Raw genomic sequence first — 8,398 nt, 5'->3', positions numbered from 1 at the left:
TTTTATGATATGTATACAGTTTTTGTTATTGATAGCCCTTTTTGTGTACCGAAATACCCAAGTTTTGTTCAAGTTCTCTCGACCCCCTTTATCTTGCCGATTCCCTTTTGGTACCGAAACAACTAAAAATATTGAAGTTTTCTCGACAGTTTCATCTTCTTTATACCTTTTTTCATACCGAAATACCCTAAAGTTATTAAAGTTTTATCGGACCCATTATCTTCTTCATACCCACTTTGAACCAAAACACCTCAAAGTTATTCAAGTTTTATCGACCATTTTATCTTCTTTATACCATCCTTATACCGAAATACCCTCAAAATTATTTCAGATTTCTTGAACCTTTTCGTGCTGTCTATACGCCTTTTTAGTGTCAAAATACCCCAAAATTATTATAGTCTTCTCGGTCATTTCCAATGCCGAGCTACCCAAAAATTATCATAAAAGTTTTATCAATACCTTTTGTTACTAATACCCCTTTTGGTTCATAATACCCCAAATTATCTTTGTTTTCTCGATCCATGAACGTTCCCGATACCCCTTGTAGTGCCGGATGATTCCATAATTATGAAAGTTTAATCGACCCTTTTATGTTCTTGGTACCGATGTTAGGGTCGACAGACCCTAACACCTATAACACCGATGAAAGAATTTCCCGTATTTTGAGGTTATTTTTGAAACCCCTTTTGAATTTCTGAAAACACCTTCTCATATCCGATTCTAGAACTCCTTCTGTTTTTTTATTTTAGGAACCCTCAATTTGTTCTCACTCTCTTAACCCTTGTTTTATTCTGAGAATCTAGTTTTTATTTATTTTTGGAGAAAGCCCTTACCTATTTGTCACAACGAACCCGCCGTAATTGCTGGTCAAATATAAACCTAGCGTCACGACGAATTCTTATTGTACCGATTTATAATGTTTATATATTTTCCCGTTATGTTTCGTATTTTACGTATTTTGTTGTCAAACTATGCAAGGTAGGAAAAAAATTATACCGAAAGTAGAGAACGCCAATTTTTATTAATGTTTTTTTAATATGATTAGCAGTTTCTTTTTTAATCGTGAATAACAACATTAAAAATAAAAATATTACATTTTTGGTAAAATAACACAGGATATAAAAGAAAGGTTGTTTAACCCAAAAAAATCTAAAATTTGTTTCAAAAAAATTTCCTGATAAAACGCGTGGTTTTCGTTTTGATCGTAAAAAATAACATTATAAATAATGAAATTGACTGTTTGGAGAAACGGCACAAGATAAATTAAAATATTCATAAGGGCGTATATTCCAAAATGTAACTACAAAATTCCCTTCACCTATTTTTTCATATGACAGGCCGTTTGATGTTATTATAACTATGCTTGAACAATAAATATGTTTTTTTGTGGTCTTATTGTATCCGCCTTTAAATTTCTTGTTATTTTCTTTGATTGACCTTTCTAAAATTTTAAATAAACCACCTCTAATTATTTGATACAAAATACAAGCTTTGTAATTACGTAACACTCCCCTTTACCATTTTCACGTTTAGGCTGAGCTAGTAGTTTTGTCCACCCTAATGTTATCTTTTACTATTTCTGGTTTACCTTTTTCTTAGTTTGAAATCTTTTACCTTTTGTCATCTTATTTTGTTGTTGTTATTGTTACCGTAGAGATTTTCTTATAAACTTTTCTTAATCTTTTTTTGATTATCTCGTATTATAACTTATGGTTCATCCTTTTAATCGAAGATAGTGAGTCCCCCCCCCCCCCTCCTTTTTATCGTTTAGTCTGAAACGCTTAGCATTCAGTGAGGTTTGTCTTTTCCGTTTGGAATATAGATTCCGTTTTCCTTAATCGTTTCTCACTCATTTTGGTTGAATTGGTTGGCCTTTGCTCCAAGCAAGGACTGGCGTCCAATAATATGACTTTGTTTTTGTATCTAACGGTTACTTCAGAAACTATCGGAAGAATCATCGCTCATATTGTTTAATTTCTCTACTTAGGGTGCCAAGTGCGCTACTGAGGGACTTCCAAATTTAATATTATTTTTTATTTGAAAAAGTAACGTTACAGGACATTACAATATTCTAGAATACTCAAACGCTTCCTTTTTAAACGATTAAAAATCATATTGCAATCAAATGTATTATAAAAAAATAAGGATTGAATAAATTAGAGAGAAAGAGTGGACAATTAAAACAATGTATTACTAGAATCAACAAGGAATGCAAATAGAGTTACAAATCTGAACGTAGAATGTTTAAATTAAAAAAGAAAACCTCATTTTAAGAAGTATATGCCAATAGAACGATTGAATAAGAAAAGGAAAAAGGATATTTCAAATAATATGAATGAAGAGACAGCGTCAAACAAAAGAGATAAAGATTTACTAAAAATCATGAATGCAGAAACAATGAGAAAGAAAAGGGCAACGATTTAGTAAAGAATATGAATGAAGAAAGAATGGAAAAGAAAAGGGGTACAGATTTAGTAAAGAATATGAATGAAGAAAGAGCGGAATAAGAAAAGGGTGAGATTTGGTAAAAAATATGAATGAAGAAAGGTTGGTAAAGAAAAGAGATACAGATTCAGTAACGAATATGAATGAAAAAAAGGATGGAGAGGAAAAGGGGTAAAGATTTAGTCAAAAATATGAACGAAGAAAGAATGGGGAAAAAGGGGCAAAGAAGATGAATAAAGAAAGAATGGGAAAGAATGGGGGAAAAGGAGTAAGAAATTCGTAAATAAGATGTATAAAGAAAGAATTGGAAATAAAAGGGGTAAAGCTTTAGTGAAAAATATGAATGAAGAAAGAATAAGGAAGAAAAGAAGTAAAGATTTAGTTAAGAATATGAATAGAGAGAATGGAAAAAAGGATAAGGATATTGTTAAGAATATGGAATTTTCGTTATCCGAAGAGCCGTACCATAGTTAATTTGCGTATTAAGATTCAAGAGATTTATGTGACGAGGAGGGTAGTTTAAAAAATAAATACATTTAATGAGTTATGATTATATAATTACAAAATTGATACAAAACACAAAGTGATACAAGAATTATATTTAGCCAACAGAACTACAAGGGACGCTGCTAGTAGTTAGATAAGAATTCGGTTGCGGTGATAAAACTCGACTCGTTGTCGGCTCTTTGTAGATTTGGAAAACCGGAGAAGATTCACAAAATTTGAAGGAGGGGGGTAAAAACCAGCGCCCGAGGGTGTTAGAAGTTCCGATGATGCACGATGTAAGACGGAAAAGTCCGAAAAGTTTTTCCCCGATACGGTCAGCGGTTTGCATGACGAATGCCATTAATGCTTAGTTATAGAACATTAACCATAAATGGTCAAGAGGTTGAAAAACTTAACGCTTACAAGTAATAAAAGCATAAATATTGAGATATGAAGAGATTTAACGGAATACCTAAAATTCGGAATTTAGGTAGTCGAGAGCAGGAAGCTTAAGTAATAAAATGTATCCGAAGAAAGTGGATACAAACACGTTTCAGGGCAGATGTTTTTTAAATCATAAATAATAGCTTAAGTAAATCTCAACAGAGTTTAAATAGAAAAAGAAAAATTCAACTAAAAATAGAATTAAAAATACCTGTTCTATGATATTCTGCTTTCAGAGAAACGGATTAAAAATGTCCGTATTGTACTTCTTTATATTGGTCGGTAGAGTTTTCATATTACAGATGTTTTCATAATGGGAAAAAATACATTTTTCTTTGAAAGTAGTATAAGAATTTAAAAAATCTTTGATTTGATAAAAAGTTTAGAGATTTAATTCGCTATAATAATAGTAGATTTTTCACAAAAACAAGAATTTATAATTAAAAAATTCAATATCAGGTCAGCCACAGTATGCTAAATACTATCTCTGTAAAAAGGGAGATATACCTCATTTGGAACAAACTTATATGTACGATGATTATACAGCTACTCTAAAATATTAAGGAATAATAACAATGTAATTAAAGAGCATATCGACATATTAACAAATGCCATGAATTATAATCCGTGCACTATAAAATACAGAAATTTAAATAAATTGTCAAACAATAAAACTCCCCCCAAATATAATTTATTTTTTGATCGTAATATTAAATTAAACCGAAACGTTTATAATGATCTAAAAGCTGCAGAATGTGCGGCATTTATAGGATCAAAAAACGGAGTAGGTTCTTATACTTTTGATTTTCAAATTTATTCTACAAATCCTCCAATTGGTTCTAATTCTGTTATTTATTTGAATAATTTATCATTTCATTTGGATCAAATAACTTATTGAATTAATAATAAAGGGTATAGCCGAATAAGCATATGAAAAAAGTCCGTAACTCAAATTCAGCTTAATACGTGCCAGATGGTAGCCTGTGACCAAAAACGAGTCTATGCCAAATTACAGGCTCCTAAATCTTATTTTAAAGACATGAGGTAAAAAATATATTTTTGTTTTTACATTCTGCTATTACTTTTTCTAAGCCCTACAAAAAATTATATAAAAATTCAAGGCATCTTTCCGCATGTCGCTGTATGGAATACGATTTGAATTAGGTGCTTTGGTGCAAAATTAAGTTTTTTACGTCGAACCAAAAATTTTGAATTCGATTTTTTTAATGAAAGAAATTACAGTACTGTCCTGATTTTATTTTATTTTGTAGAGCATTCGGAGGTCGAAAACATTTATTTTTATCGTCATTTGTGGAGGTGTGGAAGGTAGTTAAAAAAATAAAAACCAAAATTTACCTTTTTAATTTGAATTTTCCTGTCAAAACACGTGGCGATTTTTTCATTACATTTGGTTTAACATTATTTACCCAGTTAACAATATATAGTGCATCAATATTTCTGCAACATTTTTAAAAAAGAATACAATATGGTTATGCAATATTCCTGTAATGTTACGTACACTAAGTGTCGTTCAAAGCAAGACCCAAAGCAGTGCTCCCAATTAGGTATTTTCACTTCAATCACCATCTAACTTCACTTCGTTGATTTCTGAGGGAAACACAAGGGATCAAATGCATGTGATTCAGTTTATTTTTGCCCTACTTTGCTAATATCTTCATAAAAGCTAATTTAATTTATATAAATGTATTTTAAAAACAGTTTAAATTTTTTAATGACTATATAATGAAATAATAAAATGATAATATTGATTATGGATTACAAATATATTACAGAAACAAAGTTTTGTTCCATGCATTTGGTCCTTTGTTTTCACCTCAGCTTTTAAAGATGTGAAGTTAGCTGATGGCTAAAGTGAAAATACATACTGGGAGAGTTTACCGCTCGTTAGGTGGCGCCACCGAACTTACATAAATGGTCGCGTAATTCGAGTTCAAAATAAGAAAGGTATAATTTATCAAAGAAAATTCTAAAAAAGGAATTAAAAAAATACATAAAAGGTTGACTGCAGCTTAATAAAAAGATGAACTGAAAAGTTGGAAAGTATCATTAAATAAGAGACAAAAGACTTGATAGGATGTTAAGTCTTGACCAACAGCAGGTAAGGTAGATTGTTTACTGCTTTTCAAAACTTCGCGGTAAGAAGACTTGCACTAAAAAGCATTAGAAATTTTGAATCCCTAAGAATGCCGTTTCTGTCTTTAGTTTTTTAATCCTCATTAGGTGGCGAAAATTATAAGATTCCAATCCCTTGTAAAGCCGATGGGGGTTGTCAGATGTAACCTCCAATAAAGAAATGTATCAAAATTTGCTAAATTAAAAGAGATTAAAATTTGTATAATTATTGGTTTCTTTGTGGTATTCAGCAAAATATTGTCAGCGCTAGGTACAGAAAGGGATTCAGTTTAATAGATAACTTCATTTGATGTGGATATTCAAAACGGGAGGACAAAAACGGGATCCAGAAGTAAGTTCGCTAGCGCCTCCTTACGAGCGGTTAACACTCCCATTCGGCTCCCCAAGTGTACCGCGCATGCCTCGAATTGATTGCCTCATAGGCTTTTAATGACACACTTTTTTAAAATGATTAAATGTGTAAATAAATTTTTTATAATAAATAATAATTTTAGAATTAATCAAATTAATTTTCAAAACACAAGCTGGTCTTTAAGAGTCAAAGGTGAATTAATTGTTTGATTTGACTCTTTACGAATAAATCATTCATTTTAAACTTAAAGGGAGGAATACGTTTTTTTACTAATGTAAATTTTAAATAATTCATAATATTTATTGTACTTTATAAAGTGAAACTCTTCTATAGCGCCGATTTTGGGGCTGACAGTGGGTGGGAACTAACTCATTATAGTCCGCTTCACTTTTGTTTATTCACGTCTCAGTTGTCGCCTGAGTTACAACCATAGATCCCGCGGAGAAACTGTTACACTTACCTGCGGCGAGGCGTCAATTCTCGAAAGGGCCATAAAAGGGAGGGCTATTAAAGGGTTTCACTGTAGTTATGCTAGATTTTAAACAATTTATTTATACATTTAAGAAATTTAAAAAATCGTAGCATTAACACCCAATGAGACAGTCGGTGCGACACATGCGCGGTACAGTTGGGAAGCCGAATTGGGAGCACTCCCACTATTTGTCAGGAAGAGAGTGCGCGAATGCGCATCACTCTGCTCACCACTTGAACCTCCAATCAGTGACGCAGTCTTGCTATGAACGTCACTTAGTTTGCGTAACATTACGGCAATATTGCTGCAATATTGTATAACCATATTGCATTATATTTTAAGAATGTTGCAGAAATATTGATACACTATATATTGTTAACTGTGCAAATAATTTTAAAATCAATGTAATGAAAAAATTGCCATGTGTTTTGGAGGAAAAATTCAAATTTATAAAAGTTACAGTTTGGTTATCAATTTTTTTAACTACCTTCCAGACCTCTAAAAATTACGATTAAGGATGTACACTACATACAATCGATCTCAAAAATTGCCTGTCTTTAAAATGATTTATAAAATCGAAAAAAAAAGATTTATTATTAAGTTCTGTAAATAATGATAAGGGCTTCTAAGCACACTTCTGAAAAGAATAATTGAGTTTAAAATTGTTTATTTATCAGTAGTTATTAAAAGTTTTAGTTTTTCCTTTCTATTTAGGGAAAAGTTACAATTTTTATTTAATCCTAATGATCAAGGCCTCATTTTATTCTTTGCAGGATTCTCTACAATTCTATTTGGGTGGTGTTAATTAAAATTTAAACTATGATTGTTTATAAGAATAATAACTGTATGATTTCTCAATTCATTTTTAAAAAGTGAAATCAAACCAAATAAAAATTAATAGCATCCTTAGAAGAATAAAATGAGACCTAGACCATTGGGATATAATAAAAATTGTAAACTTTCACTAAAGAGAAAGGGAAAACAAAACCTTTAAATAACAACTATGAAATAAACCATTTTAACCAGAATTATTTTTTTCTTAAGTGTGCTTAAAAGCCTCCATCAATATTCACAGAAATTAATCGTAGATATTGATTTGTTGATTTTATAAATCATTTTAAAGACAGGAAACTTTTGAGATTGATTGTACGTAGTGTAAATCCTTAATCGTAATTTTTAGAGGTGTGGGAGGTAGGTAAAAAATGTTTTGTAGTTAAAAAATTGATAAACAGAAAGTAAAAAATGTCTCTTTGTTACCTAATAGCTTTAAAATAAGATTTAGGAGCTTGTAATTTGGCATAGACTAATTTTTTGTCACAGGCGACCATCTGGCACACATTAAGCTGAATTTGAGCCTGAATTTGGTTCCTTTGCATGTAGTGCTTTAAGGCGAAACGGTAGGTTTGGCTGAGTACGGCAATGACTGCAGTGATATCTAAAAGAAAATCGGAAATACAGTCTAGTTCCCCCTGGCAAGTATGAAGACAACCTCATACCCGTAAATTGGTAGGATTCGGTTGGTAAAATTTTTGACCTGTTAGAAAGAGAAACTTAGCAACGAAAGAGATAGACAATATTCAACCATTTTTATCAAACCATGTTTCTCGGCTTACCTGCTCAGCTGAAGGGAAATATAGCAAATTGAAAAATATCTCGCCTACACAATATGTGCGTGAAATATCACATAATGTTTTCGCATCCAATAAGAAAAATAATTAAATGAATAATATTGTGTTTATAAATTTTCTATGCGCCCACATAATCTGATTTAATGAACAAAACACGTTTTTTTGGTAATTTTGCAATTTATCACGGTGAAAATCGTAAAGCTAAAATATAAAATATTTGAAAGTTTCATATTCCTCCAGCTCGACAATTTAATTAAATTTTGTTCAATTTAATAACGTGTTGCTGTTCATATAATCGAAGTGAGAGCTACTTCTTATGTAATGGTCTTTTTACATTCTCACCCTAATGAGAAGGTATTGGTTTTATGTAAAATTTCATTTTGTCGGTTTTCATCAAATCTCGACGTTTTGAGACCC

General features: G+C 31.2%; 1 protein-coding gene across 15 annotated transcripts in view; it reads right to left on the bottom strand.

The window, feature by feature from the left end:
- Window positions 1-8,398, bottom strand: part of LOC117174093 (histone deacetylase 6) — a 788,923-nt gene that overhangs the window by 440,324 nt on the left and 340,201 nt on the right. The gene's annotated exons all lie outside the window — the stretch shown is intronic.

Source organism: Belonocnema kinseyi, chromosome 6, assembly GCF_010883055.1.
Source record: "Belonocnema kinseyi isolate 2016_QV_RU_SX_M_011 chromosome 6, B_treatae_v1, whole genome shotgun sequence".
Classification (NCBI taxonomy): Eukaryota; Metazoa; Arthropoda; class Insecta; order Hymenoptera; family Cynipidae; genus Belonocnema; species Belonocnema kinseyi.
The sequence above is the reverse complement of the archived record's forward strand: the minus strand, read 5'-3'. Positions and strand labels throughout refer to the sequence as shown.